Below are 16,753 nucleotides of genomic sequence, written 5' to 3' on the forward strand. Positions count from 1 at the left end.
ACTTCAGGCGGTTTGAACTTACATATGTGCTGTTCCTTCTAACCTGTTCATACAATGTATACTCCGTGCCTCGCCTTTTTCAAGGCCCAGATAAAAGGCTACTTCCTAAGGAAGGCCTTTCATAGCGGGCTGCTCCGGAATTTTGGTGTAGAATTGGCTCAGAGGTACAATCTGGCCAGGAGGAAGCTAGAAGCTGCTACTGAATAACACCAGTGTCCTGCTGAGCCATTTTGGAGCCCGAGGCAAAATGGAAAATGTTCATCCAATACCCACTTTTTTATTAAAAAATATATAATGTATTTATTTATCTCGATGACTGCATTTTATGGCACTCCCTTAAAATTTGCCCCTGGGGCAAGAGCCCCACTCTCCTCACCCTAGTCCTGGCCCTTATTAGGTAAGTCCTTGTACATTATTGCCTTATACTTGGAAAACCTTTGTCCTCTGTTCCTCAACTCTGCAGCTGCCTTCCTCGCCTCCCTCCATGGAGCTCTCTAAGAGCACTGTTCTTTGCTGATACTCAAGTTATGTATATTCAGTGTCAGATGTAAGAGGCACAGGGGAGAACTAGCTTGAAGGGTTCTTTAAAGAAACCCTGCTCAAGACAGTTTCCTAGCGGAGGCAAGGAGACCACAAATTTTGGTAAAAAAAAGGGGGGGGGGGCTGGGAATGTATCACAATAAAGGGACTGCAAATGAGACATCCTCTATGACAAGGAGTCTCCAAAGAACCCATAAAATACCTATAATATTTTTTTAAATGCTGTTTTGATCCAGTTTAGAGGCCCCGGCTAGAGGGTGGTTAGTTCCCCTTCTTAAGCAGCCAATTCAGTCTACTCCCCCAACCACCTCTTAGGCTGTCAAATCCAGGCCACACTATATACCTCTCCTAATCACCCCAGGATCAGGTACCAAACAACCAAGGACAGCCCCATGCCCACAGAAATTATTCAGACTAGCCAATCAGACTGCTTTTCCTGCATTGCCCTTTTCTTCCTACAGAACCCATAGTTACCCTCTCTCCCTCTGCCTTGTATAACATATCCCAGTGTTTTGCCGGAGTGGCCCTGCATGGCATGCGGTGTTCTGTCCAGGGAACTATGAGTGTAACAAAATTGTGAAACTTTCTGTTTTTTTTTTCCTCTTGATCTGTGTCTAGCTTCACCATACCTTACCCAAGGTAATATGGTTCAAACAATAATCCAGAGAGAAAAACCTTGGAATATATACCAGGCAGATCAGGACAGCACCAAGCAAACAAGACCACCTTGAGACCTCCCTCCCACCCTTTCCTGGCGAGGTCAGGAAATACTGTTAACAATCTTGAGGAGTGTAATATTGTGGTTCAAAAGATCTTGGTGGAAAAAAAATAGAGGAAAAGCTCTGAACATGCTGTTTCTCTCCTGTTTCTATAAATGGAATTCTCAGGTTTGACTATTATACAGAACTGGATATTTTCATTAATGAAATGAGACTATTCATGGGATTAAAACCTCTGGAGGTTTTTCTGTCACCTGAAGAGGAACAGAAAACTAGTGGGACTAACCCCACATGTCACTCAGAGTTGAGGGGGAAAAAATGTGTTCCATAGAGCAAGCTCCAACAGACCAAGTTGGGGAAAGAACAAAGAGAGAAGAAACTTGCTTTTTTATTTCACTTTGTCTCTTTCAGTGTAACTGTTACACATATTACATCTCTCCATCCTATACACCCTCCAGTTTGTCCTTGACCCTGAAAAACATGAGGCCAGGAAATAGATACAACTTTCTGGACAATGAGATTCTTACAGCTCTATTAGTTGGTTCACTTTAAGTTCTTTTTTACATGAACTGTTGTTTATATTGGATGCTTATTATCTGTTTTTGCCTGCACCCTTTTGCAACAGTGGGGATTGTAACCCACCCCACCATTCTTTTGACATTGTATCTGTAAATGCTGACTCTGACTAATATGTAACTTGTAGATAAACAGCATATTTGTGTAAGAATACTAGGAACTAACTTCGAAAGATACAGACTTCATGTCTGGCTGGTGAGGCTCAGTGGTTGAGCTTCAACTCATGCACCAAGAAGTCACCAGTTCGGTTCCCAGTCAGGACACATGCCCAGGTTGTAGGCTTGATCCCTGGAGGGGGAAATGCTGGAGACAGCCAATTAATGTTCTCTCTCATTGATGTTTCTATCTCTCTCTCCCTCTCACTTCCTCTCTCTCTAAAATCAATAAAGAAAAAAAAAAAAAAAGATACAGACTCCAATCTGCAATCTTCCCAGTTCTGGAAGATTTCCTGACCGCCAACTCTATAACTAGGATGACATAGAACCAGGATGATGAAGACCAGGATGACACACTCCAAATCATCACTTGGCCAGTTTCGAGATCCTTATCAGAAGACTATGCTTGTCTGTATGTAGAGGACTTTCCCACCTCCTCCCTTTGATTTCTTTGTTCTGCTTTCCCTCTTCCTCCTTGTAAAACCTCTGCCTGCACTGAGATATTGAAATGAGTTTTGTGACAAGCATTCTCCATCTCCTCAAGGTGACTGGCACTTGAATGAACCTCTTTCCTTTTTCACCAGCATCTGTCTCCCAAGTTTGGTTTTTATGGCAGCAGAAATTGGGTTCTGGTTACACTTTCCCCTTTCTTCTGGGAAGTCCTTTCTATTTTTTTTGTTGGGGAATGATTCTTCCCACACTCCAATCTTAAAAAGTATCATTTTCTCACATGTTCTTACTACCTTGATCAGTTCCTGAGTGATCGCTGGACAAAAGCTGAGCCAAAGGTTTTCTCTAGATTTTTAAAGTTGAAAGAAAATAGGAAAAAGAGACGTCCACTTTTACCCTTAAAGTACTAACTGCCATGGAAACCCCCCCTCCCCCCCCCCCACACACTGTAAACAACTAGAAAAACAAACAAACAAAAATACATCCAGCAACTGCTTTCAAGCATTGGACAACAGGCAGCATGGGATTTTGATAACTATGAAAATGATGTGAGTCCTACAACTGTCCCAGATTGCTGACTCAAAGTAGCTTCCAGGTATCACTGCAGGAGGGGGAACCTAAACAGAGCCCAGAAATCTCAGATTTCAAGAGACAGAGATCAGAGTTCAGAAAAATTGAAGCAGCTGGAATTCATGGAGCAAAGTATCAGAGAAGAGGGCATAGAGAGAACTCTAGAGATCTTCATAGGGAGCCCTTCAAGTCTTTATCTGGATACTGTTCAGAACATGCATGGGTGAAATTCTAGAAAGCCAAGGAAAGAACCACCAAATATCAGTATACCAAATATGTCCTGGAGCTCACACACCAGTCAAAATAGAGAGACCTCTTAACATATGAAGCATTGGACAGAGTCCTCAAAAGCAGACTTAGTGGATACCAAAATGGTAGCTGAATGAATGGAAGCAACATTGACCTTCTCCCAGGACCAAACTGGAATTATAACTAAAATATAGAAATATGCTGAATAATCAACCGAATACTAGTTGGAAAGAGTGCTTATAACCAAGGATGTAAAGAGGAGCCCATATTGAGACTAGTAGAAAGTGCACAAGCATGAGAGGGCTGGCTGGGCTCCCACAGGCAGCAGCTGAAGTTCCAGAGGAATATCTCAGCTTTCAGAGATTCCCCCTGAGAAGCCTGCAACCTAAATCTCAAGTTGGGCTCCCCATCCCAGGGTAATAGAACTGGAGAAGAAACCGATATTACATCTGGCTGTGAAAAGCACCAGAGGTTCTGTCTGGCAGGGAGAGATGGCTAGAAACACAGGCATCCTCTTGAAGAGCCAATACACTAAATTTTGTTTGCAGCCACCCACCTTGGGCTCTGGCAGAGGGAGGGCAGAGTGGACTAGAGCTGCATGTGGAGATTCTGGGGTTTGTGGCTCTGGGGAGAATGCTGGAATGACCACTGCCTGGATCCCTGTGCTGAGTCATTACCCCACACTGCAGAAGCCATTTTTCTCAAGCAGATTTTTCCCATCAAAGTAGCTTTAGCCCAGGGGGAAGCAATTGCCCCAACCAATGGAAATTCTCTCATCCTGCCTGCCAGGTGGAGTTTATACCTGGCAGAGAACTACAACCTGAGGCTCATTAAGTGACTAAGACTAACAGCCTTCAGGGCAGAGGCAGATCTCTGGGTGCTTTGAGTCTTTGCCTCTCCTGTTCTTCTCCTAGGGCTTGTAAAAACAGACCCTGGTGTTCAGCTTTGTCTTTTCCATACACATACAGCCCCAGAAGAAGGAGTCACAAGCAGTGGATCACTGACAGCCACAGGGAGATTTTGGTAGGCTCCAAATACCGCTGAGGTGAATTACACTTCATGTGATAAGCAACTGCACAGCAGCCTGCACACTGTGTTGGGGGTTGAGCATCACTGCTAGCCAACCTGAGTGTTGAGCCCATGCATGAATAAGATAATAGCAATCAAGACTCCATTACAACAGGAGGGCCCACACAAAGCACACAAGGGGCATTATTAGAGGACCTAGGTCTGGTGATTAAGGAGACTGTGTGCCACTGGGTCCCACAGGTCACCTACTACATAAGACCACCCTACCTAGACTGGGAGTCATAACATATCTACCTAATACATAGAAACAAACCCAAACAGGTAGCCAAATGAGGGAACAAAGAAGCCCCAAATGAAAGATCAAAAGAATTCTCCAGAAGAAGAGCTAAACGAAATGGAGACAAGCAATTTATCAGATATAGAATTCAGAGTAATGATTATGAGGATTCTCAACAGCATGAGAAAAGATATAGAAACAATGAAAACCAACCAATCTGAAATGAAGAATGACATAGCTGAAATAAAGAATACAGTGGAAGAAAGAAACAGCAGATTAGAGGAAGCCAAGGATCAGATCAGTGAATTAAAAGACAGGGTAGGAAAAAAATCACTCAATCAGAGATTCAATAATATTAAAAAACAGGAGGACAGTTTAAGAGAGCTGTGGGAGAACTTGAAATGTAACAACATCTGCATCATAGGAGTGCCAGAATAAGAAGAAAGTTAGCAAGGGTTAGAGAACCTTTTTAAAGAAATAGTGGCAGAAAACTTCCCTAACTTGGTGAAGGAAAAAAATCATACAAATTCAGGAAGCAGAGAGAGTCCCAAGCAAGAAGAACCCAAAGAGGCACACGCCAAGATACATCATAATTAAAATGCCAAAAATTAAAGACAAAGAGAGAATCTTAAAGGCAGCAAGAGAAAAGCAATGGGTTACCTACAAAGGAGCTCTCATAAGGCTATCAGCTGATTTATCAACAAAAATACTACAGACCAGAGGGAAATGACATGAAATATTCAAGGTAATGAAAAACAAGGATCTGAATCCAAGGCTACTCTATCCAGCAAGGCTATCATTCAAAATAGAAGGTTAAATAAAAAAAATTCCCAGATGAAAAAAAAAAGGCTAAAGGAATTTATTGCCACCAAGCCAACATTGCAAAAAATGTTAAAGGGACTTCTGTAATAATAAGAAGAAACAGAGAGAGAGAAACATAAGCGTAATGAAGAAAAATGGCAATAAATAATAGCTATCAATAATAACCTTAAATGTAAATGGATTAAATGCTCCAATATAAAGATATAGGGTAGCTGAATGAATAAGAAAGCATGACCCATATATATGCTGTCTACAAGAGATCCACCTCAGAACAAAAAGACTCACATAGGATGAAAGTGAAGGGATGGGAAAAATTTTTTCATGCAAATGGAAACAAACAAACAAAAGCTAGGGTACCAATACTCATACTCATATTTGATCACATAGATTTCAAAATAAAGACCATATCAAGAAAAAAAGAAGGTCACTACATGACAGGATATAACCCTGGTAAACATATATGCATCACTGCAATATAGAGCAGCATTATATATTGAAAAACTTCTGGATGACTTTAAGGGAGAAATTGACAGCAATACAATCATAGTAAGTAATTTTAACACCGCACTGACAGCACTTGATAGATCTTCTGGACAAAAAAATTAACAAGGAAACAGAGACCCTAAATGATACATTAGATCAGATGGGTTTAGGAATATATCCTAGGAAGCCTCAAACACCAATCAGAAAGAATATATGCACCCCTATGTTCATAGCAGGGCTATTTACAATAGCAAAGATCTGAAACAGATAAAATTTCCATCAGTAAATGAGTGAATAAAAAAGCTGTGCTACATTTACACAATAAAATACTATTCAGTTATAAAAGAGAAAGATCTCTTACTCTTTGAGATGGCATGGAGGGACCTGGAGAGTGTTATGCTAAGTGAAATAAGCCAGTCAGAGAAAGACAAGTATCACACAATCTCACTTATTTGTATAACCTAATGAACAAAATAAGCTGATGAACAAAACAGATCCAGAGACATGGAAGTAGGGAACAGACTGACAAACCTCAGAGGGAAGGGGGGCGGAGGTGGGAAAAGATAAACCAAAGAACTTATGTGCATAATCAATGGACACAGACAACAATGCAGTGATGGCAATGGGGGTGGGAATGGGGAGGAAGGTGTCAATGGGGAAAAAAGGAGGAACATCTGTAATACTTTCAACAATAAAGATAAATTTTTTAAAATTTCTACCTAGGAAACCCCATCCTAGGTCAGCTCTGCAGTCATACAATGACAATGGCTAAGACAAGACTCCCTAGAGATCATCTTAAAGAAGGAGGGACATGCCACAAAAGGACTTGAAGACAAAAGTTCATAGTGTGTGTATTCATTTATAAGCAAAAATGGGAGACAACCCAAATGTCCCTCAACAGGTGAACAAATAAACAAATTGTGATGAATTTATATTATACAACATGACTAAGCATCAAAATACCAGCTAGTCCTGGCCACTTTGGCTCAACGGTTAAAGCATTGGCCCACAGACCAAAGTGTCACAGGTTCAATTCCCAATCAAAGGCACATACCTGGTTGCAGGTTCAATCCCTGGACCTGGTTCGAGCTGTTTGGAAGGAAGCTAATCGATGTGTCTCTCTCACACTGATGTTTCTCTTTCTCTCTCACTTCCTCTCGTCCTCCCTCCCTTTCACTCTATCTAAAAAATCAATGGAAAAAATATCATTGGACTTCCGGTCAAGATGGCAGCATAGGTAAATGCGGTATCACGTCCTCCCACAATCACATCAAAGTTGCAACTAAACTACAGAACAACCATCATTCAAAACTGCCTGAAATCAAGCTCAATGGAAGTCCTACAACTACGGAATTAAAGCAGCAGCCACATCCAGACTGGTAGGAGGGGTGGAGGCGGACAGGCTGGTCCCACACCCACGTGTGGCAGATAAAAATCAGAAGGACACCTCAGCTGGGAAGGTCCTTCCTGAGGACTGAGGGGTCCCCGTCCCACACCAGGTGCCCTGCTCAGGGTTCCAGTGCCAGGAAGAGAAGTCCCCATAACTTCTGGCTGGAAAAACCAGCGAGAACTGAGGTTCAGGGAAGCTGAAGCGGCTGGAGCCCCAGGCAGCTCCTTAAAGGGCCCACACATAAACTTATCAGACTCTCTCCCTCTAAGCTTGGAGGGGAGGCAGCACAAGGGGCACCAGAGACATACAGGGAAGAACTGAGCTGTTTGGCACTGGAGCGAGGGCTGGAGAGGGGGCTTTCTCCGGGACAAATGTGCTGTCAGAGGCCTTTGTTCCTTTGGTGAGCCCTTCCCTGGGGCAGCAGACAGCCACCATATCTGGGACTCCAGCAACCTGGCTCACACTGGTAGCCCTGCCCTGGTGACTCCCTGAGGCCCCGCCCCGCCCCACCCAACTTTCAGGCCCACCTAAGCTGTTGCCACTTGCTTAACCGTAGGATTGACCTGTCTTGGATCCTGCTCCAGGTTTTTCCTAAATTCTTTCAAATGAGCAGTATCTGGTCTCAGCTAGCCCCATACCACTCATTAAGTAATACACAGAAACAAACAGAGAGGCAGCCAAAATGAGGAGACAAAGAAACAGGTCCCAAATGAAAGAACAGAACAAAACCCCAAGAAAAGAACGAAGCGAAATGGAGATAAGCAACCTAACAGATGCTGAGTTCAAAATACTGCTTATAAGGATACTCAATGAACTCAGTGAGAACCTCAGTGAACTTAGTGAGGGCCTCAAGAGCATAAAAAAGGACCAGTCAGAAATGATGGAGGCACAGTCAGAATTGAAGGAGGCATTAACTGAAATAAAGAATAATTTCCACAGATTCAACAGTAGAATTCGTAAATCCAAGAAGCAAACCATTGATTTGGAATATAAGGAAGCAAAAAACGCCCAATCAAAACAGCAAAAAAAAAAAAAAAAAAAGGAATCCAAAAATGAGGTATAGTGTAAGGAGCCTCTGGGACAACTTCAAGCATGCCAACATTCACATCTTGAGGGTGCCGGAAGGAGAAGAGCGAGAACAAGAAATCAAAAACCTCTTTGAAACAATAATGGTAGAAAACTTTCCTAACTTGGTGAAGGAAACAGACATACAAGTCCAGGAAGCACAGAGAGTCCCAAACAAGATGAACCCCAAGAGGCCCACACCAAGACACATCATCATCAAAATGCAAAAGGTTCAAGACAAAGAGAGAATCTTAAAAGCAGCAAGAGAGAGGCAGCTAGTTACCTACAAGGGAGTTCCCATAGGCTGTCAGTTGATTTCTCAAAAGAAACTTTGCAGGCCAGAAGGGAGTGGCAAGAAATATTCAGAGTGATGAAAAGCAACAACCTACAACCAAGATTACTCTATCCTGCAAAGCTGTCATTTAGAATCGATGGCCTCATAAAGACTTTTCCAGACAAGAAAAAGTTAAAGGAGTTCATCACCACCAAACCATTATTATATGAAATGATGAAGGGTCTTTTTGAAGAAAAAGATAAAATATATGAACAAACAAAATGGCAATGAATACATATCAACAATGGAATCTACAAACAAAATGAACAGGTAGAACAGAAACATTCTCATAGATACAGAGAACATTTGGTTGGTTGCCAGATGGGAGGGGGGTTGGGGGAATGGTTGAAAAAGATGAAGGGATTAAGAAGTACAAATTCATTGCTAGACTGACAAACCTCAAAGGGAAAGGGGTTGGGGGGGTGGGGGTGGGAAGAAATAAACCGAAGAACTTATATGCATAACCAATGGACACAGACAATAGTGTGGGAAAAGGCGGGAGGGGGGCGGGAGTGGGGAGGAGGGGGTCAATGGGGGAAAATGTGGAATGTCTGTAATACATTCTACATTCAACAATAAAGATTTTTAAAAAATAAATAAAGTTTTAAAAATGAGCAGGAGTGTTAAAAAAAAAAAAGAAAGAAAAAATATCATTGGGTGAAGATTAACCAAAAAATAGTACCAACTATTGTTACATGCACAACATGAATGAATCTCAAAAACACTATGCTGAGAGAAAGAACCCAACACAAAAGACGACATAATGTACGATATCATGAATGAGTTCAAGAACAGGCAAAGTAACCTATGGTGATGGAGTTCAGAGTGATTACCTGGGAGAAGGATAAGGTGGGGCGGGGGGGCGGTGCAGATGGGATAGTGACTGCTAAAGGACATAAAAGAACTTTCTGTACTGATGGAAATGTTCTACATATTGATTTGAGTGATAGACACAGTGGTATACACAAATTAAGATTTCATAAAGCTGTATACTTCAGATTTGTACATTTTACTATATATAAATTACACCTGACTTTAAAAATATAAAAAGTAGCCCTGGCCAGTTTTGCTCAGTGGTTAGAGCATTGGCCTGAGGACCAAAGGGTTGCGGGTTTGATTCCCAGTTGAGGGCATGTGCCTGGGTTGAGAGTTCAGTCCCCAGCCCTGGTCGGGGTCATGCAGGATGCAACCGATAGATATGTCTCTCTTGCATCAATGTTTCTCTCTCTCTTTCTCTCTCCCTCCCTCCCTTCCATTCTGTCTAAAAAAAAAAAAAGAAAAAGAAAAGAAAAGTCAATGGAAAATATCCTTGGGTGAAGATTAACAAAAAATGAAGGAAAAAAAAGGAAAGAAACAGGCTCTAGAATTTGGGTCCGCTTCTCGACTTCTGCCCAGCCTTGACAGTGGCCCTAAATTGATCTCTTCAAGCTCCCAAGACCTCTGGTATAGAATTCTATGATTTTTGTTCACAAGTCCCATTTTCTCTAAGCAATCTCTTCATGGTTTTATAAGCCTCTGTTACATCAAAGAACATTTAAGGAAGACCTATCACTGTGTTCTGAGGATGGAGAGGGGTGTCTTCCTTCTAGCCAGAGACCTCAAGACAAGCTGATGGCATCTAGGGAGAGCCAGCTGGTGCTTGTGGATGTCTGTGTCGCCATTGGCTGTGAACGTTTTTAGGTCAGTGATTATGGCTCATTTCCCTCTCCAACTCTTTGCCCCCATACAAGTTCTTTTTTGAAAAATATCCTTGGGTGAGGATTAACAACAACAGCAAAAATTATATACAAATCATGTATATATATTATATATAATAAATTAAATAGTTTTTTTAAAAAGCAGACTTAGTATTTGGGCAAAATTAGCTCTAGATTAAAAACTGATCTGAGCCTGCCTTAACACAGCTTAAAAGCAAGAATCAAAGGATCAAACTTATCCCAAGCAATTAAAATGTGCTCCAGGGAGAAAAAACAAAACAAAACAAAAAACACTTCAACACTACTTAATGAAAATCAACAAATTTCAATATTCAATAAATTAAAATGTGCACTGTTCAACATGCAAACAAAAATTATTAGCCATGTAAAGAACATGACTCATAAGTGGGGAGCAGGAGGGAATCAATCAATAGAAACAGGTCAAGAAATGACAGAAATAATGGAATTAGCAAAGACCTTACAAAATGTATTAGAACAGATAGTTCACCAAAGAAAATATATAAATGCAAAATAAAAAACATGAAAAGATGCTCAACATCGTTAGGGAAATACAAATTGAAACCACAATGAGATACTACACATCTATAAGAATGGCTAAAATTAAAAAGACTGACTACACTCAGGATGTGGAGCAACTTCGAACTCTCTTACACTGCTGGAGGGAATGTAAAATGCTATAACAATTTTTGAAAAGTGGTTTGGCAGTTTCTTTTAAAGTTAAACATATATTTATATATGACTTAGAAATTCCACATTTTAGATATTAAGCCAAGAGAAATGAATACACATGCCCATTAAATACCTGTTCATAGTAGTTTTATTTATAATTGTGCAAAACTGAAAAAGAAAAATGTTCAACTGGTGAGTGGATAAACAAATTGTGATACATTAGTTCCCCCTAATCTGGGGTTTTGTTTTCTTTTTTGTTTTTTTTTTTCTTTTTTATCCTCACCCGAGGACATTTTTCCATTTTTGTTCAGATAGAGTGGGAGGGAGAGAGAGGGGGAGAGAGAGAGAGAGAGAGAGAAACATCGACGTGAAAGGGACACATCGAGTGGCTGCCACCCGCACAACCAACCAGGGCCGGGGACAAACTGCAACCGAGGTACATGCCCTTAGCAGGAACTGAACCCGGGTCTCTCCGGACCGCAGGCCGATGCTCTAACCGCTGAGCCAAACCAGCCAGGGCTGGGGTTTTGTTTTCAATGGTTTGAAAATATTAAATGGAAATTTCCAGAAATAAATAATTCATAATTTTAAATTATGTGCCATCCTGAGTAGTATAATAAATTTCCAACTGACCTGATTCATCCTGCAGGGGCATGACTCATCCCTTTGTCCAGGATAGCCAGGCTGTATAAGCTATCCAACCATTAGTCATTTAGTAGTCGTCTCAGTTAACAGATTGACTGTCGTGGTATTGCAGTGTTCAAATAACCCCAATTTTACTTAATATTGCCACAAAACTACAAGAGTGGTAATGCTGGCATTTAAATATGTCAAAGAGAAGCCATAAAGTGCTTCCTTTAAGTGAAAAGGCATGTATGTACGTATGTATGTATGCATGCATGCATGTATTGGAAAAAGGAAACTATACATAGGGTTCAGTACTATCAGTGGTTTCAGTCATACACTGGGGTTCTTAGAGTGTATTTCCCAAGGATACAGTATATCCATTCTATGGAATACTATACAACAATAAAAAGGAACAAACTGATAATTGCAACAACATGGATGAATCTCAAAAGCATTATGCTAAATGTAAGAAGCCAAATACAAATGTCTCATGCTACATAATTCCATTTACATGATATTCTAAACATAACAAAATATTTTGCTCTACAAATTCTAGCTGCTTCTGCCTCCCTGAACTCTATTATAGTGATAAAAAGTACATCAATGGTTCTCAGATGCAAGGTATGGGGAAAGAAAAATGACTGCAAAATGGTAAGAAGAAAATTTTGGGTGATGGAAAAATTCTATATCCTGATTGTATAACCATATACATTTGCCAAAAGTTACAAAACTTTACACTTAAAATTGGTAAACTGCATTGTATATACATGATACTTTAGTAAAGCTAATTTTAAAAATTGAAATTAGAAAATAATTATTATAGTGTACAATGTGAAGCTCAGTAACTATGTTTTTAAATTGGTTTTATTATTGATTGATTTAAATTTTTATATATTCAGGAAATAAGCCTTTCAATCCACATTGAAAATGTTTTCCCCCAATTTGCCATTTACCCTCTCCTTTGGACATGATTCAAGGTATTTTTTTCTTTCAAAACTATTCAAAAAATTTAAATGGTAATATTTATGTATTTTTCTGTGGTTTCTGAGATTTGTCATTATACTTACATAGGCCTTCCTTACATAATAGTACACATTTTTGAGTGAGTTCTCTCGCTTATTTTACAGTTTACTTAGGCCCCATATTCATTTCATCAAGGATGTTGGCATTAAGTTTTTTAAAAATTTCTTTAAAACTTTCAATTAAAGTTGACATTCAACAGTGTGGGGGAAGTAAAGAAGGGTACAGGAGGGATAAATGGTGATGAAAGGAGACTTGAGGTGGTGAACACAATACAGTGTACTAATGGTGTGTTGTGGAATTATGCACCTGAAACCTATATAATTTTGTTAACCAGTGTCACCCCTGGTGTCAGCTGTTACTTCACTTTCATTTCTGATTTTATTTATTTGGGTCCTCTCTGTTTTTTATTGATGAGTCTGTCAATTTTGTTTATCTTTTTAAATAACCTTGCTATTGTTTTTTAATCCTTTTTATTTTATTTTCTCTATTTTGTTTATTTCTGCCCTGATGTTTATTATCCTTCCATCTACTCACTTTGGGCTTTGCTTGTTCTTCTGTTACTAGTTTTTTTTTTAGGTGTATTGTTAGATTGTTGATTTAAAGTTTTTATTATTTTTTGATTTAGGCCTATATTGCTATGAATTTCCCATTTAGAACTGCTTTGGCTGTGTCTTATAAATTTTGGGTTGTTTTGTTTTCAGTAGAATTTGTTTCAAGGTATCTTTTGATTTCTTCCTTGATCTCATTGTTAACCTATTCATTTGTTTACTAGTATGTTATTTATCTCTATGTGTTTGTGTTTTTCTCAGTTTTTTTTTTTTTCTCATAATTCATTTTTAGTTTCATGCCATTGTGATAGGTGAAGATGCTTGGTATACTTTCAATTTTAAATGTATTGGGTCTTGTTTTGTCACCTAACATATAGTTTATCTGGAAAAAATGTTCCATTTATAATTAAAAATAATGTACATTCTGCTACTTTGGGGTGAAATGGTCTAAAAATACCAAGTAAATTCCTGATGTGTCATTTAAGGCCACTGTTTTCTTATTGGTTTTCTGTCTGCATAATTTATCCACTGATGTCAGTGGGGTATTAAAGTCCCCTACTATGACAGTATTACTCTTGATCTCTCCCTTTATATTTGTCAACATTTGCTTTACATATTTAGGTGTTCCTACATTGGGTGTGTAAATGTTTACAAGAGTTGTATTTTCTTGTTGGATTGATTGTTTTATCATTATGTAATGTTCTTTTTTTTTTTTTAACCCTCACCCAAGTATATTTTTTCATTTATCTTCAGAGAAAATGGGAGGAGGTGCGGAGAGAGAAGGAGAGAGAGAAACATCAACGTGAGCGAGACACATCAATTGGTTGCCTCCTGCACGATCCCAACCAGGGCTGGGGATTGAATCACAACTGAGGTACATGCCCTTGACTGAAATTGAACCTGCAACTCTTTGGTCTGTGGGCTGATGCTCTAACCACTGACCCAACTGGGCAGGGCTGTAATGTTCTTTTTTTAATATATTTTTTTATTAATTTATTTTTGTTAGAGATGTTTCTCCTTTTTTCCCCCATTGACACCCTCCTCCAATTCTCCCTCCCCCATCCCCCAGGGCTGTAATGATCTTATTATTTCTTGCTATAGACTTTGTTTTAAAGTCTATTTTTTTTTCTCATATAAGTATTGCTATTCCAGCTTTTTTGTTTGTTTCCATTTGTGTGAAATATCTTTTTCTATCCTTTTACTTTCAGTCTGTGTATATCTTTTTACCTGGAATGGATCTCTTATATGCCACATATGTATGGGTCTTGTTTTCTTCTCCATTCAGCCACCCTTTGTCTTTTTATTGAAGCATTTAATTCATTTACACTTAATGTAATTATTGATAGGTGTATAATTATTGCTGTTTTATTATTTGTAGTTTTATCTCTTCTCCTTCTCCTCCTCCTCCTTCTTTTTTTTTTTATCCTCACTCAAGGATATTTTTCCATTTTTTTGTTCAGACAGAGTAGGAAGAAGAGAGAGAGAGAGAGAGAGAGAGAAACATCAACGTGAAAGGGACACACTGAGTGGTTGCCACCCGCACAACCCAACCAGGGCTGGGGACAAATCGCAACTGGGGCACGTGCCCTTAATGGGAACCGAACCCAGGTCTCTCTGGACCGCAGGCTGACACTCCAGCTGCTGAGCCAAACTGGCCAGGGCTGCTTCTTCTTTGTCTTTTCTTCTTCTTCTTCTCCCTCTTCTTCAAGAAATCCCTTTAACATTTCTTATAATAGTGGTTTGGTGGTAATGAACTCTAGCCTTTTCTTGTCTGTGAAGCTCTTTATCTCTTCTTCAATTCTAAATGATAGCCCTGCTTGGTAGGGTAATCTTGCTTGTAGACTGTTGCTTTATATCACTTTAAATATTTCATGCCAATCCCTCCTGCCCTACAAAGTTTCTGTTGAGAAATGAACTGACAGTCTTATGGGAGCTCCCTTGTACATAACTAACTGCTTTTCTCTTGGTGCTTTTAATATTCTCTCTTTAACCTTTTTTTTTTAAATCCTCACCCAAGGCTATTTTTTCATTTATCTTCAGATAGAGTGGAGGCGGGGGCGGGGGGGGTGGGGTGGAGAGGAAAACATCAACATTGATTAGTTGCCTCCCACATGACCTCAACCAGGGCTGGGGACCGAACTGCAACCAAGGTATGTTCCCTTGACTGGAATTGAACCTGTGACTTTTTGGTCCTTGGGCCAATGTTCTAACCTCTGAGCCAAACCAGCCAGGAAAAGACTATCCTCATCTTTTTTAACTCTTTTTTTTTTTTTTTTTTGCTGTTTCGATTGGATGTTTTCCAAATTGCTGCTTCAATTCCCTGCTTTATCTAATCTGTAGTTGATTCTATCTAATATATTCTTCATTTCAGTTATTGTATTTTTTATTATCTGGGTTTCTTTAATGGTTTCTATCTTTTCATATAAGTTCCCACTGAGTCATCTAGTCTTCTTCTAAGTTCCTTATAACCAGTGTTTTGAACTCTGTATTTGCCTCTATTTTGTTCAATTATTTTTTTAGTTTTCTCCTGTTCTTTCATTTAAGATGTGTTTGTCTCTTACTTTTAGCTGCCTCAAATGCCTAACATTGATTGAAGAGAGGCCAGCCAGGCATTTGCCTTCCACCTTGGCTGATCTATTCCCATAAATCAGCTTCCCAGGCCCCTAGCTTTGGGAACCTAGGTGGCCTAGACCCTGAGGATAAAAAGTCATGAATATGTCAAGCCAGTCAGAGTACATTCATTTCCCTTTGCTAGGGATTTATTGGGGGTAACCATCTGACCCTGAAATGTTCTGGCCTCTGAAATGCATGGGTAAGTCTGGGAGTGGGAACTACTGGGAAATATTTCCTCCTTGTTAAAAATGCCAAAAGCCCTTGTTCCTTCTTTCTTGCCTTTAGACATGGTTGTGCAAGGACATATTGTCTGATGCTGCTGCAGCCCTCTCCTGTCCCCTTTGAACATAGAGTGGGTGGGCTTCTTGCACTTGCAAACAAGATAAGTAAATAAATTACTCTTACTATAGGCCCCTGGACCCCTGACCAGCCCAACTCCTCAGGAATCTCAGTGAGGAATGGCCCAGCTGTCACTGCTAACTTTCATCATACCTGTGTCATTGCTGTTGAATGTCTTATGTTGTCCAAATCTCCTGGCAACAGGTGCCAGCCAAGTGGGTCAATCCCCATGCTTCATCCTACTGAAGGCAAAGGGACAAGTCAGGGCAAAGTCCTTGAAAGTAAACAGATAGTTAAACTCAGAGAGGCAACACCCAACACTGAGCCCAAAGGACAAAGGACAACATGGGAACCAAAGGACAACATAGGAACCAAAGAACAAGAGGCAGAGCTAGGGGCCTGCAAAGCTGATTTATGGGAATCCATCAGCCAAGGTGGAAGGCAGGTGCGTGGCCTCTCTTTGAGAAGTGTTAGGCACCTGCAGTTCCTTCACTTGCTTGGTGAGAAGGTGTGGTCTGCTGGCTTAAAGGTTCACCTAAAAGGTCATGAGCACAGGA

This window comes from Molossus molossus, unplaced genomic scaffold, assembly GCF_014108415.1.
Source record: "Molossus molossus isolate mMolMol1 unplaced genomic scaffold, mMolMol1.p scaffold_m16_p_15, whole genome shotgun sequence".
Taxonomy (NCBI): Eukaryota; Metazoa; Chordata; class Mammalia; order Chiroptera; family Molossidae; genus Molossus; species Molossus molossus.